This window comes from Pinus tabuliformis, chromosome J, assembly GCF_031772625.1.
Source record: "Pinus tabuliformis cultivar Carrire ecotype Pingquan chromosome J, CPIR1, whole genome shotgun sequence".
NCBI lineage: Eukaryota > Viridiplantae > Streptophyta > Pinopsida > Pinales > Pinaceae > Pinus > Pinus tabuliformis.
Window position 1 is genome coordinate 1,328,005,707 of NC_142295.1, and position 23,832 is coordinate 1,328,029,538.

Here is a 23,832-nt window from a genome sequence, read left to right on the forward strand (position 1 = left end):
GTTTTCTTTATAAAAAAACACATGCAAATGATAGTACATTTTCCTTGACTTTAATCTCAGCTAGGTCTTTCTCAGAATAGACATGCATGAGTTTCTGATGAGGGAATATTCAGTTAACTGGAGTAGCACTAGTTGAGTGCATGCATGCATCAATTGATTGTTAACTCTCTATTAGTTCCTCAAACAGTTTGGAACTAATTTAACTGGACTTAACTCAGTAAACTGAGTTAGCTAATTACAACTCAAATATAACTCAATCTTATCTCCTTAATTTAAGGCATAACTCTTGCATGACTTTAGAAATACATCTAACTTGAATTTCTCCAACTAATTAATTCAAAATGAATTAATTAATTATTTCCAAGCAGCTGTTAAGAATAAATTCGATTTTGATTCACAATTTAATTCAAGGACAAATTAAATTAGAATATTCTTGTTGCCACATTTCAACACTCCCTCTCAACAAGAAAGGGATTATTTGCCACCCCAATCCTGTCTCTATGGAACTCGAATTTACACTTTGACAATGTCTTTGTCAAAATGTCATCATCTTGCTCCTCTGTTGAAATATACTGTAGCAACATGATCCTCCTATCATCAGCAGCTTGCTTTACCTTGTAAAGCCAATGGGAACTCACAACTGACTTGTTCTTAGGTCTCAGAACTGCTTCCCAAACACTATTACAAACTATGGAGTCATACTCCTCCACCATAGCATCAACCCAAATCAGTTGCTGCACTTTTTCCTCAAAGGAATATGGCTCGGTCTCAACACATTCCCCAGCAAGTGCCATGTATCTAGTGTACTTCTTAGGTGACCTCCTCTGTCTACACAGAGAATATGGTGCTCCCACATTCTCTCTCACATCCTCCAACAATCCTTTAGCTTCTTTTGTGTGCTTCTGTCCATCTATGAAAGACTCTACTTGAGTGGACGTCTCCACTCCTGGAACCTCTACATGCAGCTTCTCCGCATGAGTCTGAGGCTCCTCCTCCTTAGGAATCAACAGTTCCTCCACAGCGGTTCCTCCACATCCTATAGTTGGATCTCCCTCTCAAGGGAAACTTGCATGGCCTTCTGCTCATCAAACTTGAGATCTTTGTGAACCACTGTCCTTCGACTAGTAGGCAAGTACTCCCGATAGTTGTTAGGTGTATCAGTGTACCCCACAAGTATCCCCAACTCTGTTTTCGGCTCAAGCTTCTTCCGTGCATCCTTTGTCCCACGGAAATATACCGATGAGCCAAAGATCCTGAAGTTACCCACATCTGGTCTCTTACTGGAGAAAGCTTCCTCTCTTCTCTTCATCCCAAGTATGTGATGCGGGCTTCTATTCTGCAAATAGACCACTGTGTTGCATGCCTCAACCCACAAGTGAAGTGGTAGGCCTTGGTCATGCACCATTTCCCATGGTGCCCCTACAATAGTTCTGTTCTTCCCCTTGGTCACCCCATTCTGCTATGGGTTATGAGGTGCCATCAACTCTCATTTATTTCTTTCCACTGCACAGAATTCCTTAAACTCTTGAGAGACATATTCTCCACTGTTGTCACTTCTCAAGGCCTTGATCTTCTTTCCTAACTCTTTCTCGACCAAAGCTTTGAACTCGCAAAACTTTGTGAAAGTTTCGTCCTTCTTCTACATGAAATAATTCCAGCATTTACGAGTATAGTCATCAATGAAAATCACAAAATACCTTTGCTTCAATGTGGATTCCATCGAGAATGGTCCACATACATCAGTATTAACTCGCTCTAAGATAGCCTTTGCTTGATTGTCTCGGTCATGAAAGGAAGATTTGGTGTACTTTCCCAAGGTACAACCTTTGCATGTGTCACCTTGCTCAAGTTTACCTTTGGGAAGTCCTGTAGATATCTATTTCATTATCTTCAAATCCCCATGATGAAAATGGCCCAACCACCTCTGCCACAACTCGCCAATGTCTTGGATTTGCACCAATTATGCTTTCGTACTCAATGTTGCACAATCATCTACCTCTATTTTATAGAGATTCTTCACCCGAATCCCTATCCTCTTGGTCTGACTCGTGGCTATGTGTCTTAGGAATGCCTTTCCTTTACTAAAGACAACATCGCAGCCTTTGTCCTCCAACATCACGATCGATACCAAGTTCTTCTTCAGTCTAGGCACATACTTCACATCTGTCAAGGTAAGAGGAGCTCCATGCTCCCTCTGAAACACAACTGTGCCCACTCCTAAAACACTATACCTTCCATTGTCACCCATCTCTATGCGCATCTTGAGGTCTTTCTCCTCCAAGGAACTAAATAAACTTTTATCACCGGTCATGTGGAATGAGGCTCCATTGTCAAGATACAAGACACAACCCATCATTGATGACACCATGCATGCGATGAGGGTAAAGTCCATTTCTAACTCAGAGGCTAATGCCTCACCTTCCGATCCTTCTGAGGATCCCTTCTTGGACTTCTTCGATAGGAAATTAGTTGCATAATCTCCCATATTATGACAATTAAAGCATCTCACTTTAGAAATGTCACCCTTCTTCCCTCCATGAGAAGAATTTGATTTGGAATGAGAAGCCTTCCCCTTCCCTATCCTTGCCTTACTTGCTAAGGCCAAATTTTCTTCATCATCATCCTTGGATGAAGAACCATCTCGTGTGCTCCTCCTGATCTCCTCTTGCATAATATTTGACCATAGTTGTTCCCAATCCGGCAATTTCTCCCTTCCATTCACAGAGTCCTGGTAGCTATTCCAACTCTTTGTAAGGCCAAGGAGAGCGAGGCTCACCATATCATCATCGGCATTAGTTATTCCCACACTGTCAAGCTCATCTCTGCAGGTGGTGAGCTTGTTCAGATATGTGGAAATAGTATCGCCCTTCTCCATCTTGATTCTTCAAAGCTTATCCTTGAGTGCCAATTTCCTCTGGTCGCTACTATTCTAGTAGAGGTCCTTCAATTTCTTCCACATTGAAAATGGAGTATCATTCCTATGGAGACTCAAGACAATATGGTCTCAAACTCCCTCAAGGATGATCTGTCTCGCCTTCGCGACACACTTCTCCACTCAGCCAACTCTTGTGCACTAGTTGAAGATGGCTTTGGGATTTCTTGATCAATGAATTCCTTCAATCCATTGTCTTCTAATATAGCCTCCATTCTATCTTTCCATGCTATATAATTCGAGCTGCCTTCCAAGGCATACTCGATTCTCAAGCCATAGAATACCATTGGCCAACCTTGAAGTATGATATGAATTCGATTTGCACCTACAACCCCGAACTTCAAACTTTGAATTCTCTTCTCAGTACACTGGTCACAGCTCCAATACCATGTAGAAAATTTCTACCAATCCAGCTCTGATACCATGTAGAAAATCTGTGTAGGTTAACCTGATAATGCAATATAAATCAAAGCAGAACACTATAACCTACTTCTACTATAAATTTGCGGAAGCTTAAAGATCGAGCTTAACAATATAACCAGTAGAAGAAGAATCAATCGCACAATACACATGAAAATACTTTTGGGAAAGCCTCAGCTAAAAACCCCACTATCTGTATTATCATACAAGGTGGAAATACATATGAATTATACAAAGCCTTAGCTCTCACAGCTAGCCAGCTCTCAGTACAATCCTCACAGATGCTCACATGAAATCTTGGCTTCTCTCCAGCTTTCCTCTCTGCCCTCCAAGCTCCTAGTTACTTGCGTTGTTCCTCTGGGATGATTCTCCTGTTACCAAGTGTAACACTCTCTCACACACTGTCAAAACTGCTCAATCCTCAAGGAATTATGCTTTGACTGCATGCATGAGTTTTCTTTATAAGAAAACACATGCAACTGATAGTACACTGTCCTTGACTTTAATCTCAACTTGGTATTTCTCAAAATAGACATGCATGAGTTTCTGATGAGGGAATCTTCAATTAACTAGAGTAGCACTAGTTGAGTGCATGCATGCATCAACTGACTATTAACTCTCTATTAGTTTCTCAAACAGTTTAGAACTAATTTAACTGGACTTAACTCAGTAAACTGAGTTAACTATTTACAACTCAAATATAACTCAATCTTATCTCCTTAAGACTAAATTCAATTTTGATTCACATTTTAATTCAAGGAAAAATTAAATTGGAATATTCTTGTTTCCACATTTCAACAAGAACCTTCATGGAAGCAAAGAGAAGCTTCGTTGAGGCTTATATCTCAAGAAGTCAAGATAAGCACTTTGAAGAAATGGACCCCTCCATTCTTACTACGTTCGTGGATACATGTATGAAGCTACTACACGACACCAAGGCTATGAAAGGATTACAGGAGTTGACAAATAAATGTGCCTGAAAAGAAAATTACCTTGAAGGACCTCACGTGGTCAGAAAAATTGGTAAGCATAAGGCAAGAACAGGCCATGAGATGAGACTCACTGCGCAAATCAGAGAGTATGAAATGGATCAAGTTATCCTGGATTTCGGGTTGGACGTGAACATATTTCCTAAATAGACATGAGAAGGAATGGGGAGACCTATGCTGCAGTGGTCTCCGATTCAATTGAGGATGGAAAATAAACAAAAGATCATCCCCATGGGAAGATTGCAGGGAGTGACAATAGATATTGAAGACGCAAGCGCGTTGATGGATTTCGAAATGATAGAGATTGTCGATGACAGCAATCCCTATCCTGTGATCCTTGGGATCAATTGGGCTATTAACATGAATGGGGTAATCAATTTGAAGAAGTGGATGATGTCATTTGAAAGGAAATCACTCCGCGTAGTAGTACCTTTGGACCCTGCAAAAGGACCGCGCTATACTGAATCGGTCCGTGATTATGAAAGTGACGATGATTTGGACTAGATCTACAAAATAATAGCATGAGACCAAGATTGGGTGAATCCAACAACAGTTGGATGTATTGCATGGGACCGTGAAAGCTCTTGCGCATCAGATTCAGATGAGGAGTTGGAACATTGGCAGAATAGGTTACACGAAGTATCTACACTGTGCTGCAATATGATGACTAAATCGTTGCGTTGTGTATCGTCGGAGGTAAGAAGTTTGCCTTATTATGATGTTTTAATTGATGTTGATAATTTTTTGGATGCATTTAAAATAGAAGTACTAAAGAAGCATCGCTTTCAAGCCTTGCACTTGGCATTGCATGCTAAGCCCGCAAGATGGTGGGGTATGCACAAAGATAGTTTCGAGGGATGGCGCGAGTATAGAAAAATGATGAGGTTGTAGTTTCATCAGCCAAAATTGTGAATGACAAAGAAATATGATGGGAGGAGTGATCCATGTAATCACTTAGAAAAATGTACTGACGCTTATGGAGAAGAGTCGCAATCGGAGTGGGTACATTTGTTCTGTCACACTTTGGATGTAATACGCATGAATTGGTACCTAGAAATAGAGCTCTGCCACGGCACTGACAAATGGGATATTTTGAGACAGGGATTCTTAATGACATTCAGCTTTGAAGATGGATTTGAATGCATTGATGAAGCGTTGCAGGAGGTCAAGGCAGTGATCTTCAGAATACACAGGATCCCTTGGATTTGATTCAACCAAATTAGACTACCCAGCGGCGCCATGCACTGGAGTGCTATAATGTGATTGTTGAAGAAGAAGATGAGGATCCGAGGAACATTAATATCCCGGAGGTATAAGGTCACCGCGAAGTTTAGGGACCACATCAAGAGAATCCATATATCACCGCACCACTAAAAACCAAACAAGTGAATGTTGGCATAGAAGTGGAGCTAAAGTATGCAAAGATGGGGGACTACTGGGATGATGCTATGGTGGATAAGGTTGTTGAGTTGCTCCGAGAATATCAAGATTTGTTCGCTACAAAGTTATCATATTTAAAAGGCATCATATGCGATTTAGGAGTAATGAAAATAACATTGAAACTGGACGCGAAGCCTGTTAAGCAGAGGCCATATCACCTTAATCCAAAGTATAAATAAAAGGTTCGCTTGGTGTTGGACAAGATGCTTGCAACAGGTATCATTGAACCAGTGGAGGAATCTGATTGGGCAAGTCCAATGGTCGTCCAGGAAAAGAAGCAGAAGGATGAAATAAGGATTTGCATAGATCTCGGGAAGTTGAACGATGCTTGCATTCATGATCCTTTTCCAACTCCATTCATGGATGAAGTATTGGATAATGTTGGTGGGAAGGAGGCCTATTAATTCACTAATGGGTTCTCAAGATACCATCAGATAAAGATCGCGCTAGAAGACAATATTAAGACTACCTTCGAGACTGAGTGGGGATATTTTCAGTATAAGGTAATGCCTTTTGGACTTAAGAACACGCTAGCGATATTTTCGTGCGTAGTCATTGCAGCATTCGAAGAGTTCATTCAAAAGTTTTTTGGGGTATACTTTGATGATTGGATGGTGTTTGGGCTTGTAAAACGCAATGTATCTAGTTTACGCTCGATGTTGGATACGTTTCGGAGGTATCAGATTGCGTTAAACTTGAAGAAATGTTTATTTTGCATCCCTTTTGGAATCTTGTTGGGTCATGTAGTGTGAAGACAAGGATTAATGGTGGACCCAGCTAAGATCACAATTATAATCAATTTGGAGGCACCAAGGAGTGTTAAACAATTGTGCGCAATGCTGGGTAATACTAGATACTATCATAAGTTCATCAAGATTTATGCCCAGATTACTGCGCCGACGGAAAATATATTAAAGAAGGATGCTACATTCTATTTGGATGAAGAATTTCAGCGGAGTTTGGATATATTGAAGGGAAAAATGGTCACCGCATCGATCCTAGTCTTCCCGGATTGGAAGAAGGAGTTTCATGTGCATGTGGATGTGTCATGTATAGCGCTGGAAGCAATACTGGCACAGGCTGGTGAAGTAGAGGTCAATCACCCTATAGCGTTTGCAAGTATGAAGTTGTCTAAGGCTGCAAAGAATTACTCGAAAACAGAGTGCGAAGGGTTGGCTATGGTGTACGCTCTCCAGAAGTTCATACATTACCTACTAGGTGGACACTTTAAGATGAATACAGACCATTCTACATTAAAGTACCTAGTCAAGAAGCCTATGTTGGGGGGGAATATGCAGGTGGCTGCTATTGTTTCAGGAGTATGCCTTTGAATTAATTGTGAAGCTAGGATGATTGAATGCAGGGCCATATCATCTGTCGCGCATTGAAATAGGGGAGGAGCCTACCAATTTGAAGGAAGGGCTACCTGACACGCAGTTCTTTACGGTGTGCGTAGCTGACAATCATTTTGCAGACATCATCCATTTCCTGACTACGGGAACGACTCCAAAAGGATACACTAGTCAATAGAAGAAGGAGTTGGTGGTGCGCGCGAAAAATTTCTTTGTTATTACAGGTCACTTGTATAAGATTGGATCAAACAAGATACTATGATGCTATGTGCCTAATTTTGAATAAAGCACATCCTAGTTGAAGCTCATGGAGGAGCTGCGGGAGGCCATTATGCAGGAAAAGTAATAGTGCAGAAGATTTTACGCACTAGGCTGTGGTGGCCAACATTGCGTAAGGATTCCAAAGCATATTGTAGGGCATTCGATGCATGTCAGAGGACGGACAGGCCATCGCAGAGGAATTAGCTGCCTCTGAATCTGCAAGTGTCATTGCATCCATTTGAAAAGTGGGCATTTGATTTTGCAGGACCAATTCAGCCTCCAGGAAAGAAGATGGGTGCACAGTATATCATCACTACAACTGAGTATTTGACCAGATGGGTAGAGGTACAACCCGTGAAGGATTGTACAGGGGAAACAGTAGTGAAATTCCTATTTGAATAGTTGCTGACCAGGTTCATTTGCTCGAAGCTTTTGATGAGTGATCGCGACACGCACTTCCTTTATGAAACGATCAGCACGCTGACAAAAGAGTTCCAAGTTTATCATCAAAATAGCACACCATATCATCCTTAGGCCAATGGGACAGTGGAAGCGTTTAATAAGATATTGGAAGTAGGTGTGATTGCAGAGATTCAGGCCCGAGAGCAACGTGCGCTGAGCATGATCAGCGAGTACAAGGTCAACAATGAACAGATGTTCGTTAAGAAGATGGTAGCGCTAGAAGCATGGAAGAAGCTTCAGGAGTAGAACAAGCGAACTGCAGCCGTGGTAGCCAAAGCATGTAGAACAGTTCCAGAACTACATATACTAGAAGAAGCGTCGTTGGAGGCCAAGATTAGGAAGTTGGCTGCAGGTGTGCGCGATGCAAAGATAGAAGTGGCCAAGGTTCAGTTTGAACTGAACCTTAAAATCACAGAGCTTGAGTTGAAGTCACAGCCTTCAACTCCACCAGAGATCAGAGAGCAGCGTGAAGTCACTATAAAGGATGGAATCATCGCAGTAGATGTTGTGGTGGTGGAGTGCACTGTGCTCTTCAAGCAATCTATGGAAGTACTTACATCTCTGCAGGAAGATCCTAACTTGTAGAGGTTAAACACAAAAGCCCATGAATTACAGCAGCAATATGACGAAGCAAGGGTGACGGCGTGCACCGTAGCTATAACACAAATATTGGAAAAGTTGTAGGAGGCAAAACAACTGCTCGAACAGGTGGAAGCAGCGTAGCGGAAAGAGGTAGTCCTCAAGGCCATATTAGTTTCTTTGTTGGATGAGGCCTATGTTATCTCTACCACCATTGGGGAGAATTTGGCAAGCCTGTAGAGGACGCAGTGGAAGATCAAGGAAGATAGCACAGGACCAGCAACAGAGCAGCTGGTGGAGCAGATCAAGCAGGTAGCCATGTAGAGCGCGGTTGGGGTAGCAGTGGCGCAAGTAGAGTTGGGAGGTCTCCGCAGTAAGATCTCCGCACCAGAAGAGTGACTCGGGGGCAAGTCATGATATTTGTGTTGGGGGCCTGTTGGGACAGGGTCCCCTACGGTCAATTTTGGGGCAAAAGCCCAAGTTTTTGTTATGTAAAGTGTAAAGTCTCCACAAGTTGTGGTCGCGGAGCACGTAGATAGTAGAATGTCATAGAGGGTTTTACCTTTCTTTTATGTAAGTTATGTCAGCTTTAGTATATCTACCCATGGTCCACGGACCATGGGATTATATAAAAGGGAGAGTCTTAGAGAGTCTAAGGCAGTTCATAAGTTAATGATAATGATGAAGATGAATGTAATGGGTTAGTAGAAGCGAAGATTGAAGAGTCTTAGAGTATAAGAGAGGCTTTGCAATTGAGTGCGCAGAGGCCTAGAGTAGAGTCTACAGCTGAGTGTGCAGACCCAGCTGAGTGCGCAGGGAAGTGTTGAGTCTGTAAGAAGAACTGAAGTATCAATAAAGAAGATTATTCTAGAAATATCTGTGTTTTGTCTATTTTCTCATGTTATGAATGAATGTGCTATTATGTTATGATGAATGATGGGTTTATGATTTAATATTGTATTGATGCTGTTAGGCCAGGAGTAACTCCAGACTTGGCAGAAAAACTGATTCATTTATTTCATTTGGTAGCTATTGTTATATACATGAATGTGACTGATCAGTTCATCTTCTTGATGACTGTTCACATTCCAAATTCACCCAATCGACGAGGATTAGGTGTCAACATTCCCCCCCTTAATCTGAAGGAATGTTGGTGAGTCCAAGCATCGTTCTGAATCTTTCAAGCTTTTCTCTTCCAAGCGCTTTGGTGAAGATGTCTGCAATTTGCTCATTTGTGGAACAATGATGGAGATGGATTGTTTTGGCCTCAACATGATGTCGGATCAGATGATATTTAGTATTGATGTGCTTTGTACGATCATGGAACTTTGGGTTCTTGGCCAACTTTATTGCAGAGGTGTTGTCAATCATGAGTGGAGTTGATTGTACTTGTTTTACCTGCAAATCTTCAAGAATTTTCCTGAGCCACACAATTTCTTTCGTTGCTTCAGCTGCTGCCAAGTATTCTGCTTCTATTGTGGAATCTGCTGGAACTGATTGTTTGCGTGATCTCCAAGAAACAACTCTTGTTCCAAGACTCATAGCATATCCTGAAGTAGATACTCCAATTTCTTTGTCTCCATCGAAGTCTGAATCAGAGTATCCAATCAAGTTGAAGTCGTCCACCTGTGTATACTTGATTCCAAGGTCTTGAGTTCCCTTCAAGTACCTTAGAACTCTTTTTGCAGCAGACCAATGTCCCTCACAAGGCTTTTGCATGAACCTGGAGAGGATTCCAACAGTAAGTGAAATGTCTGGTCTGGTAGTAGTGAGGTAGATGAGACTTCCTACAAGATGTCTATACTTTGTCGCATCCTCAAATTCCTTTCCTTCAATAGATGTGAGCTTTAAGTTTTGTTCCATTGGAGTAGAAAGAGGATTGCACTCTGTCATGCCAAATATGATTAACAAATCTCTAATGTATTTCTTTTGAGAAAGAAATATGGATTTTGGATGTTGGGTTACTTCAATGCCAAGATAGTAATGAACATAGCCCAAATCAGTCATTTCAAAACTTTTTCCTAATTCTTTCTTTATGGATGCAATATAGCTTTCATTGTTCCCTGTCATTAAAAGATCATCTACATATACCACAAGATATACAACTGTTTTGCCAACTTTCTTGACAAATAAAGTTGCATCATCAAGATCAAAATGATTGAAGTTGAGTTTCAGAAGATGCTCAGTTAGTTTTTCATACCAGGCTCGTGGTGCTTGTTTGAGGCCATACAAGGACTTCACAAGTTTGCATACTTTATGTTCATGTCCTTTCACAGCAAATCCTTCAGGCTGGGACATAAAAACATTTTCTTTTAGATCTCCATTCAAGAAGGCAGTTTTTACATCCATTTGATGGACTTTCCAACCGTTCTGAGCTGCTAGTGCAAAGAGTGTCCGGATGGTGGCCCATTTTGCTGTGGGGGCAAAAGTTTCCTCATAATCGACCCCTTCCTTTTGTGCAAAACCTTTTGCCACAAGCCTAGCTTTGTGCTTGTCAAGTGAGCCATCAGCTTTGTATTTGTTCTTGTAGACCCACTTGCAGCCAATTGGTTTGGTTCCAAATGGAGGATCAACCAGCTTCCAAGTGCCATTCTTTATGAGGGCATCATACTCCTTTTTCATCGCTTCTTTCCATTCATCATGAGAAGCAGCTTATTTGAAGGAATTTGGTTCAAAATCTGTAGACAAGTTCAATTCACAATCATAAGTAACATCCATATCAACAGGTGAATTAGAGTCATCTACATCACCTCCATTTTGTCGGTTTGAATTTCTGGTTCCTGTTTTTCCAATTTCATCAGGATGAACACTTTCAAGTGTCTTTGTCAGCCACTTTGGGGGACCTTTCTGAGATGGTCCAAGCTACTCTGTTGATTGAGTTGGGACTGAATCAAGATTGAGTCTCCCAATTCTATCAATTACATTACTTAAAGCATCATCCGTTGTTGGAGTTTCATGCAGAGGAGATTGTTCTTCAGAAGAAGATTCCACATGTTGTTCTAGTATAGGAATCCCCCCTTCAAGATGTGGAATCTGATTATCAAATTCTTGAAATGATTTCGTTTTTGCGAATCTATCCAAGCGATCAAGTTGTCGCTCAACAACATTGTCAGATTTGGATGATTCAAGAAAAATGACATCTCTAGATACAACAAACTTTTTATTTACTTCATCATAGAGGCGGTATGCTTTAGAGGTGTTTGAATACCCCAGGAAGATACACTTACGACTTCTAGCACCAAGTTTGTTTCTATGTACCTTTGGTATCAAAGAATAACAGGTGGAACCAAAGATCCTGAGATGTTTTACCGAAGGAACATGTCCATACCACAATTCATAAGGAGTCTTGTTTCTTATAGCATTAGATGGACATCTATTCTTTATATATGCAGCACATAGAACAGCATCAGCCCAAAACATTATCTTTACATTTTTGAAGAAAAGCATGGATCGTACCATATTCAAGATTGTTCTATTCATTCTTTCAGCTACACCATTCTGTTGGGGATTATAAGGCACAGTTGTTTGATGTTTGATCCCATGTTGGCGAAGATAGTGTTCAAATTCATTTGATGTATATTCTTTTCCATTATCAGTGCGAATAGACCCAATATGAGATTGTGCATCATTTTCAATCCATTTATGAAAATTCTTGAATGTTTGAAAAGCATCAGATTTGTTCTTCAATAAATAAACCCAACACATTCTGGTGTAATCATCAATAAATGTCATGATATATTTATTTCCATTTGCAGAAGGAACATGCATTGGACCACATAATTCAGAATGAATGAGTTTAAGCTTCCTATGTGCTCTTGAATGTGAATCATGAAAAGACTGTTTGCTATGCTTTCCTAGAATGCAAGCATCACATTGCTTATGTTTCCTATGAATTGTAGGCAAACCAGTAACACCATTTTTCTTCAATAAGTGGAGACTGTCATAGTTTAAATGTCCAAATCTAGCATGCCATAATAAACTTGATGGAAGTGTACCTTCTTCATGATGAGAAATATATGAGAAATGTTGTGCATGAGCAGAGGTTCCTTGCAGTTTGAGAAGTCTTTCTTCTTCTATTCCCCTAATGACAAGTGAGTGGTCAGATGCTTTTCTTACCTCAAGCTTGCCATCAAACATATGAATGGAGTGACCTTGCTGGCGGATGTGGACCAAGGACAGCAAGTTTCTCTTGAGCTGTGGGAGATATAGAACATGATCCAGAAGAAGGTCTGGAAGACCAGACAGTTTAAGCCTGATTGTGCCAAGCCCTGATGGCTTGATTTTTGACTGATCTGCAAATTATACTGCTCCATCAACATTGTCAGTGAAATCTTCAAAAAAATCTTTCCTATGAGTCATATGACAGGTTGCTCCTGAATCAAGCAACCAATCATTTTTCAAAGAAGCAAGTGAAGCATTAAACAAATCTTCATTTACTCCAATGTTACATTGTGCCTCAATATAGTGAGCAGATTCAGGTGCTTTACCTTTGTCTGTATCATCAGTTTTACCTTTCTGCTGGTTTCTTTTCTGCTCAATTTTGTCCCATGGTAGCTTGCATGTAGAAGCATCATGCGATCCATTTCGTTTGCAGCGAATGCAATGCAGATCTGCTTTTTCTCCTTGAGAATGTCTGCCCCCCTGCCTCTGAAGTATCTTCCTCTTCCTCTTCGTCCACCTCTTCCTCTTGTAGAATTTTGAGCAGGATGATTTTCTTTATGAGCAAGGCAAACAGTCTCTTCAGAAGATTCAGGGACTGTCTTCTTTCCAAAGGCTTTCTCTCTTTCAGCAAACTTTTTCACAAGAGAGTCAAAGGTTATATCTTTAAGATTTCCATTTGCTTGAAAAGACTCAAGATAATTGGAGTAAGTAGGATAGAGTGCCTTGAGAAAAGCAATAAGAGGGATATCCAGCTCAACCTTAGTGGATTTGATATCATGCATTATGGATTTTACTTCAGATGCAAGAGCAAGAGGATCATTATTTTTCAGTTCAAGAGTGAATAGTTTAATCATGAGCTGAACAACTTCAAGTGCAGAATGTGAGTCATAGAGTTCTTTGAGCTTTTGTAAAGCTTCAAAGGCATTTGAATATGATGAAATATGGCGACTTACTTCTTCATTTACAGATGCTGCGATTAATGCATATGCTTTGCTATTCTTGTTATCCCAAATGACGAGCTCTTTGTCTGATGTAGGCTGTACTGGGTCATTGTCTCCTTCTCCGACACACACTCCTTTCCACAACTCATTGAAGATGAGGGTGTGTTTTATCATCCGGGACCATTCAGGATAGTTCTCCTTGCCAGTGAGAACTATTCCTACCATAGAGATGATTGAATGCATTCTGTAAAAAAAATACTTCTGCTGATAAAAAAAAATTCTGCCAATATACAGTAGAAATGTACTCAAAAGGGCATTCTCAAAGGGTATTATCATCCACTAAAATTTCTAACATAAGATTTTCATATACCCGTTGAATCACTGTCATCACAACTTCAATACACAGACAGAAAATGACTTTCAAAAATGTACACAGCTACCAATAAAAATCATTCCATGCATGCGCAGCAGTAAACAGCATGGGATGCTCAATCTTTTCACACGAGTTTAAAATTCAACAAAAGATCTGTGGTGCTCAAATATCTCAGTGGTCTTCCCAATCGCCGACTCCACAATTTTAAACTGTAAGAGACTCCATATCTGTCTTGATGTGGCCACGGTATCGCAATATTATATGAACACAAATAGCAGAGTTATGTTCAGAACATTATCACGAGAAACAATATTCTGCTGAATGCAGGATTGAAGGCCAATATAACAAAATTCAATATGGGGACCAAGAATAAAATTTCAGGCAGTCTTGCGCTCACAGCTTCTAAATACCTTTCTCATGGGCTAGTGACTGCACAAACCAATATCTATGCCGTAGGCAATACCATGTCAGACCATGGATTAAGGTTCGTTTGGTGACAAAATAACATATCGTTTGAGTTTAGACCCCACAGCCTCCAAAGCCTGACGGCCGAATCAGTGAACGTTAACATTTAATGCATCCTCTCTTGCATATAACTATATGCATCGAATATTTTGCACAGAATTAATATATTGTCATTAAAGGAATTTTAACTATAACATAATGGAGGACAAACTTCAAAACACGCAATTCGGTAGCAGCAGTTTGCTTGTATTGAATGTCGGACAGAACTAGTATCATCGACCTCGGGCCTGGTTTAGTCGTTGCCATTCCAGGTAGTAAGTCGTTGCCATTCTTGGTAATTCATATCGTGTTGGTAAGGAATCAATCCCTTCGGTAAATCCCTGATGCCCGAGCTGCAGCAGATTGGAGAAGATTCGGTGGCGCTTGAGGAAATGACTGCAATTGAGAGCAGGCTAAATATCGCTGCCACAAATTATCCTACAGCGTTTCAATGGATTGAAAAAGGGTAGCACAGCGTTTACGTTTGAGATGGAATGAAAAGAGCAGCACAACGTTTCAATAATGTCAAAACAACGTTCAGTAATGAGGTGTAGTAAGTGAGTTTGCAGTGCGTGGCATCAGTTTTTTTTTTTGAATATGGACAGATGCGTTATGAATAGAGGCAGCGCTGGAAAGGAATATGGCAGAGGGGATATGGCAGGACAGAGGGGATATGGCAGACAGAGGAGTTACATCTATTTTTAGAACCTGGGAGCTCTGATACCATGTCAGGCCAGGAGTAACTCCAGACTTGGCAGAAAAACTGATTCATTTATTTCATTAGGTAGCTATTGTTATATACGTGAATGTGACTGATCAGTTCATCTTCTTGATGACTGTTCACATTCCAAATTCACCCAATCGACGAGGATTAGGTGTCAACAGATGCACAATTTTGCATGGTTTACATTGTTATATGAACGCAAGTACTAATATCTGTTTATGCAAAGAATATCTTAATGCATGTTAAAGATATCAAATACTTAGGCCGATCTTGGTAAACACAGAAGTAGGAGTAATCATAGAGGCACGTAAGTAGTTGATTCACTTGTTTAGGGTCTGCGAAAGACAGTCGTAACCCTTCGCGGAGGTCTGGAAGTCAGCTAAAGGAAGTACAACGATAAGCCCTCAAAGGCTTATCGATCTGTGTGAGCATAGAGTTAGGGCATAAAAAAACATTACACTAATCTCTGGGTGCAGAAACATGGTTCTAGCATCCCCCCATACTGCTTCGGGTGAGGCTTCAGTCTGCACTTTGTGGATTGATGCTGAAAGGGCCAGTAGTGTAAGGATTTGTTTGGTAAACTTAACTCTGAACTTGGGTCAGGACCCACTAAGCCAACAGCGATTTAACACTAGAGGCTCAAATCCTGAAATTTTTCTGTTTGTTGCACCAATGCTAGCCACCAATGATTGTCGATTGTGATTCGTCGAGACCTCCAATTTCTGATTGTCAAGACCTCCAATTACTGGGACCTACGATATGCGAGATTCTTTCCGGCTTAATGATTTAATACCTTGAACTTCAGCGGGTCATAACTTTTGACCCACAAGTCCATTTCTGGACTTTCGCATATCGTTGGAAATCTCTTCCAAAGAAATTTATAATGGAAGGGGTACAATTAGCCATTGATCCCATATTCTACCTTAAAATATGGCTCCAACCTCTATGCCATTCTTTTTCTCCTTAACTCTCCAAACAGGTAAGAATCACATGCACAATGATGATCCTTTGCATGAGTCCTACAGCAACCATGAACTTCCTTCCTGGTCCATCACTATAATCATAATTTTATGGCTTCTCCAAAGAGCCCACTACTATGATGATTTTTTACATGAAGCCCACAACTACCTTGAGATTCCTCCTGGGCCATCACTACCAACATTTTCTGCAACAAGCAACCAAGATTTTCTGGTTGACATCAAAGCCAACACTCATGCCTATTGTTAGGCATTGCCAACTACCCAACAAATCTCCCCAGCATGATTGTTGACATCAAATTCCAACACACTTGCAGATGCCCTCACTAGGCCACTAACCAACCACACAATGTCAACTGTCCAATAGTTCTGCTCGCGAAAGATGTGGGAGAAGGAAGGGCTTTTAGATGGTGCCATCAACACTTTGATTTGGTGCAACTAGTGATGTAGAAATGGAATGCCTAGAATGGATCTATCCAGATCCCAATCAATTACCACTTTAGAATCACCTACAATCTCAATTTCCTCTATTTCCAACCATAACGCAAATCACAACGCCCCCCAAAGTGCCAATACCTCATTACAATTATTGGTACCAGAACCCCCATACCAAAAGACATGATAGGCCTAGGAAGTTCAAAGCACAATAAAAGCTCCACAAGCACACTATCCACCTGAAGAAGCCCCATCATAGTAACCAAGGGGAGAATACTGACCAAGTTCCTTATAGGTTCAAGATCTACTTTGTAGCTTAGCTCTCCACGGACCAATCTCTTGAGAAAAAGCCAAAATATTCAAGCTAGTTATCCTCGCATCAAGGGCTATATTCTCAAATATGGAAGCATTCCTACAACACCAAATTCCCAAAAAAAATATATAGCATGATAATTCTAAATTATTTTTGTCCTTTCACCTTGTTTATGAGGCATGCTGCAATGGAAGACATATCCACCATTGCATTAATATTCAAATATTTGGAAACCTCCTCCCAAATTGAGAGCACAAAGGGACAAGCCAAAAATAAATGCACCACTTCTTCATATGTTGTGTTATCACTTAGAACTATTTAAAAAAAAAAAATAAAAAAAATTGATGCATATATTCCTCTGTCCTAAGTCCGATGACAAGGGTCTGTGTTAAGTTGATTTCATTTTGTTTTTCGTCACTTAGGATTTGGAGTTTTAAAGTTTTAAACTCAAACCATACTCGACTCCTATTGGTTCTCCTCCACCCATCATTGTTCCATAGCCATGTTTTGTCTCATCCAAGTCACCGTGTCTTTTAGTGATTTCGCAGCGTAATCCCATTGGCCAGTTTCATAGCGCAATTATGATTAAGCAATTTCGCAGCGCGTCATGATTAGGCCGTTTCGCAGCGCATCATCATAATTTAAAACTAACAGCGCTGCGAAATCGTGGATTCGTGCATTTCGCAGCGAATCTTTCCCGAAATGTCAAGTCCGTAGGTGAGTCACCAATTGTGTCCACTCATGTCAGTTTATGTACCCCTCGTTTCACGTTTGAACGCTCATTTGCCACTACCCCACCAATAGATCTGTTAATATGCACAGAAATATCATTCCCAAGAGATTTTGCCGTGCATAGACCTTAATGATGGTCGTAAGTGCTGCATGAGTGAAAAGTCTGCCTGATTATGTATTGAAGTGTTTCAATGAAACAATTTGAATTTCAAGCGAGCCTGATTACAAGCGAGGCTGATTTAAAAAAAAAAAAAAAGAGCTGAAACACCATTTCATCCAGAGCTGTTAGACTTTCTGTGTGAAGATTTCAAAGGGAAAAATGGAGAGGAAAGAACACAGATCCGGTAAATGCCAGAGGACTGAACCTGAGGGCCTGGATATAGCGTTGAGGGATGAAGGCGTGAAGAAAGTGTTCAAAGGTGCCGGGTGCTGGAACTTTTGCAAAAAGCTTCAAGGAGGACATGCGCAGGTAACTAAAGAATTTGCGCTAAACTTCACTGGTTTAAATTCAAAGATAGCTATGCTAGAAGTCCAAGTTTCTCCAGAAGCCATAGCTGCTGTGACAAAGATCCCAAGAGGACGGGAAGAATGGTTTAAAAATTTTAAGTTTGATATGAACCCTTGTAAAGAGTTTTTAAAGGAGGCATATGTAAACGAAGACTTAACAAAAGCAGTGCCCAGAAATTATGTCAAGGAACATTACGCTCTTCTTCTTACCTGCATACAGAAATATTTGACCTGTGAGGGAAGGTACAATAAGGTTTATTCTTATCATTTCAAACTGCTTTTACATTTCACTGGGAAAGTCTCCATAGACATTCCTTTTTATTTGTTTCGCAGTTTGAGTAAGATGTGTGACAAGGTGCATTTAAGGAAAGAGGACTGTGAAACCTCCTTGTTTCATCATGGTTTGATCAAGTTGTTAGTTTTGGATGGCCTTCAAAAGATAGGCAGAGACTGGAATTCGTTTATTTTCATGGCTGGATTCCAAAGCAAGACTAGCCTTACTCCACAACCAGCCAGAGAACTCACAATAGCTGAGCTTCAAAAAGAAGCAAGAGCTAAAAAGCAAACCAAATCACAGCTAAAAAAACCAGTGAAGCCACTGATCATTCAAGAACAACCTCAGAAATCAACAAAGGAAAAAACTCAGGATAAAAAGACTATACCTAAAACAAGCAGATCTGAAGCAGTCTCAAGGGTAAGGACAAGAGTCCAAATAAATAAGGAAAAAGGTAAAGCCATAGCTGTTGAAGAGAGCCCAGTGTCTAAGGCAAGTTTGAAAGATCTATTACAGGCCATTGAATTCGAGCAATATGAACCAGTCCATATTGATTTGACACAGTCATCACCAGAAAGTGCCAAGAAGTCTAAAGCCTCAAAAAGGCTTAAATTTGATGAGCCAGGTGAAGAATTTATTTTTAAACCTAGAAGACCTATTACAAGGAAGCAAGTAAAGGAAGCGCTGCCCAGAACAGAGGAAACCGAGAAAGTTAGGCAAAAGGATACAAGCAGAACAGTCATCACATCTCAAGGAGACAATATAGCAGCCATAAAGAGCCAATTAGAAGCAGCTAAATATGAGATTGCCAAATTGAAGCAAGCAGTTAGAAAACATGCAGATGTGTATACAAATTATCGTAAAGCTCTGTGGAAAGGAACTGAAACCTTTCAAAACCAGTTGAATTCAGTAGTTGATGGCCATGCACAATTTCACACATGGACAGTACCAGCCATCAAAGAGGCCCAGTTCATTAGAAAAATAAATATGCAATTAAGAGCTGAGAATAAAGCTCTGAAGAAGAAGATTGAAGACCTGAAGGTACAGCTAGGCCAGTTAGCTGCCAAATGAATTTTCTTTTCAAAGAAAGGTTTTGTTCCAAGTTTTTGTCAAATTTGCTTAGTCTTATTGTTTTTGAAGACATGTAAATCCCTGCTATTATATGAAAAGTCGAAGGGAGTTTTTGGCAATCAAATGTTTCGGTGATAAAGGTCTCGGGTTAAAGGCAAGCTGTTTTAAATAATTTAGCAGTTTCGTAGCGCGCTACGAAACTGCTGTAGGTGATGATTTTAACACAGATAGGCAGTTTGGGATTATGAGCGGGAATTTTGAAAAGGAGACACCTAAAGGATATGCAAGATATCAGATGGAGCTACCATAGCCATTCAGATCAAGACAGGTGTACGTTTAAAAAAGGTGGAATATTTTAACCCAAGTTCAAATTTCTGTTGTAAAGCCCCTTTATCACCGTTCAAAGGGTATTTAATGATTTGCATACAAGGAACTTTTGCCTGCACACCTGCTCATCAATGCAGCCTACAACACATCAAAAACGTGGCAGTGTTCCATATTTTGGGTCATTAAAGGCTAGAAGACATGCTGCTGTACATTCGAGCAATTTGAGGAAAAATGGAACCGAGAAGCAAGGGACATCTCCTAACACTACTGAGCAGTTAAAGATTCAGCGTTCAAAGTCGATATGGAGTATTAAACATCCAGCTCAGCCAAATCGAAGGAGGACCAGGTGTCAAAGAACAAGGAGAGGCCATTATGCATGGAACATGGAGTTAGAGTCATAGTTAATTTAGAACTCTTTAAAAACTCCAGTCAGCACTTTAGTTGTATTTATTAGTTAGTTCAATAGCTGATAGGTGTCAGTAGAGGTAGTTATCGACTCCCCTCATGCTGGAGGAGGAAGCTCGAATTAGTTAGAATAAGGATTCTATATATAGCTGAAACAGCAATGTAATGAGGGTTGGATATTTTATAAAACAGAGTACTGTTTTGGCTTATGTAAAGACAGAATTCAGTAATATAAGTTGGCTGCTTTTCTTCTCAGGATTCATAAAGGATTTCCATGTTCAGAATGGTGATTTATTCCTTTCTTAATGTCTTTTACAGTTGTATAAATGCATAATCACTCAAAATTCACTGATTGTGCTCTGATTTCCTGTATGCATTTGTAAACTGTGGTTTTATATGAGTTGTGTTCTGAGCACCTAAATACTAAATGCCCTGACTTCTATGTAAAGGCAGTATCATTGTTTACTGAAGTATGATTGACTCCATAGGCCCAATGGAAATTAGTTTAATATTTATCCAGCCTTCATATTTGTCAATGTTATTCCACAAGAGTTAGCCATCTTATTATTAGTCAAAATCAATAACCCTTTGAGAGAGCCCTCTCAGGCTAAGGAGGCTAAGCCTTAGTCAAAAGATTGGTTTGAAACAGTTACTTGAAGTCTTCCTGGTTTGTAGCCTTCCAGGGCTTGATTTTGAGATAACATTTTGGTGCGTCTGCCGGGAGTCTGAAGATTACTCATTCCCGAAATTATGAAGTTGAACTTCTGAAGGTAGCAGGAGCTCAGAAGGTTTTCGAGGCTGCATTCTACCTTGGTGACTCCATTCAATCTTAAAGTTAAAAAAGGTGGCTTCGAGAGGAAGATATACAAGGAGTAATCCTGACCCAAATCCACCTAGTCCTGTGGATAATCCCAACATTATCTCAAGGAGCAGGCAAAGATTTTCTGATATACCAGATACTTCATCCATATCAAAATCTTTGTTCCCTGAATTCTCTAGAAGTCCTGAAGATAAAATTGTTGATGAAAAAATTCAAGAGGTATTGTTGAGGTCTGAAAACGAAGAAGAGCTTATTGGAATTATTTTAGATTTATAAAAAAGAGGCATTGATACTTCATCTTTAGTATCACAAAAATATAAGGAAGAGTTTTGGGAGGTTGTTACTTCGGAATTGCTATTAGAGGAAGAGGACTTAAATCAGCTCAAGGAACTTGATCCTTTTGAAGTTTTGCTCAAATCTAAAACTGGTTTACCTCTCCCAAATTGGAGTTCTTTTGTCAGTGGTTTGCAAAGTCCAAACAGCCCTTTTCGTACCAACACTTTATCTTCTGCCTCTGCTAGTCCAAATAGTCCTCAGACACTATCTCACACCAGTTCTGCTTCCACTGGTCACACAATACCTATTGTCACTGCTCCTCCTTTCATTATGGCTATACCTGCTAGGTATGCTCCCCTGGCTCTCCCTGTTGTTTTACATGATCTTCCTAGCAAATATGCTGCTAGGATTCCAACATGGGGAGGTGATGAAGATATTACAGCAGAGGAACATGTGGATAGGTTCAATGATTTTGTTGATAGGGAAGAAGTGGATGATGAAGATGTAAAACTAAGGTTGTTTGCTCAAACTTTCATTGGGGAAGTCAGAAAATGGTTTAAAGCCCTTAGAGATGGAAGCATTCATAATTGGGTAGAGTTTGAAGACAGCTTTCTAAGGAAATGGGGAAACAGAACTAACCCTGTCCAAGCCCTTACTGAATATAACAATCTTAGGAGAGCTCCAGAGGAAACGGTTCAAAATTTCTCTAAGAGGTTTAACAAAGTATATAATTCTATTCCAGCCCATTTGAAACCTCCTGGAGCTTTGGCACAGTTGAGATATGCTGAATCATTTGATTCAGATTTTTCTCTTTTACTCAGAGAAAGGGAGTCTGCCTCTCTTGCTGACATGCAAAATGATGCAATTAAGGTAGAGGTGAATATGCTTGCTGCTAAGAAATCAAAGATGGCAAAGTCTAAGTTAAAGGAGGAAGAGAAGCCTTCTACATCTGCTCAAGAAGACAAGTTTGAAACAATGATGAAAACCATGGAGAAATTGATGGACAGATTAGCTCTTGGGAATGTTTCTACTCCTCCAGCACAGCAAGAACCTCAGTTCAGAAGACCTCAAAATCAGCAAAGGCCAAGAGACAACCGAAATCAGCAGGCAGATCCTCCAGTGAGACCTCCTTTCCAGCAAAATTTGGTAGATGAAGAGGATGAACCTGAAGTCCCTGAGGAATCAATTCATTGTTTTGATGAAGAAGGGTCAGGAATTTTCTTGACCAAGGAAGAACATGATGAGTCCAGCATAATAAAATCAGAGGAAGAGCCTTCGGATTTTTTAAAGGGCTATCAGCATGCTATTTTTGAGATGCAAAAGCAGTATAATCTTAGGAATAGAGATGTTCCTATCACAGCAAACAAAGCACAATTCAAGAAGAATACCTCAAGGACAGCTGATGATAAAAAGGAAAAAGAAAAGGTAGTTGAAAGTAAAGATGATCCTCCTCTTGACAAAAGGGACATTCAAATTCCTTCTCCTCCCAAAGAAATTGACAAGACTACTTCTGTTTTTAATATTGAGAATGAGATTGCAAAAATTAAAATATCAGTCCCTTTTAATGAAATTCTCAAGGATGTTTTCTACATGTATGAAGGTTCCTGCTGAGTAGTTGGAGTCGGGAACACATGCACTGGCGACGCTGGTGTGGCTCTGCATGAACAGCCATGAAACCCTTCTGGCGGGGTTTGCAGGCCGGCCCACGGCCCTGTAAACCCCCACACCTGTACTCATCTCCCGGTTTTTTATTGGCCCACGAGCCGGTACTCTGGTCCCCCGCGCCCTGTGACTCCCCCTCCCTTTTTACCCTGGCTCCACCCGCGTTTTCGCACTTTCACCTTGGTTTTTTCACTCCCTAAGTTTTCACTGCCCTCCCTGCATCGGATCGGAACCCCCCCACGGCTCGGCCGACAGCTCGAAAGCGTCGTTTTCACTGCCAAAGGATAACGTGACCCGCAGCAAGATCTTCTACAGGCTTAGTCCAAAACGGTTATCCCCGCTGTCGGTGCCGACGCTATACGGTTACCTGGTTTCGAGGAATACTCTCTTGGGCGGTTACCTGTATTTCGAGGAGGGCACCTTGCAGCTGTCGACATGGACTCAGAGGAAGTAGATTATTCGAAGTCCCCGCTGGCGGAAAGCTCCATCTGGCGCTCCACGTTTACTTCATCAGGGGGTTTGCACAGCGGGAATTTATCTGCTAGTTTTGAGCATCTGTCGCCCACTATCGACCCGTCTTTCCCCACCTCTCTTTACCCTGGCGAGCCCTCCTCCTGGAACTCCTTCGCGGTCCCCTCGCCGGCTTCACTGGGTTTCCTGGCGGACTGTTTACACTCCTCCCCGGTTGGTGCTTCCCCCCAAGCACCGGTTATTCCCTCCCATCCCCTTCCCCCAGTAACCTCTTTGGAGCTCCCTTCCCTCTCGGCAGCAAACCCTCCCATCTCAATTCAAACCCTCCCTCGGGCCCTTCCACACCCTCTGGTAGTTACCATGCGGTCCCTCCCATCCCTGAAGCCATCCCCTCTTTAGGGACTAACCCCCTTCCCCCTCCCCC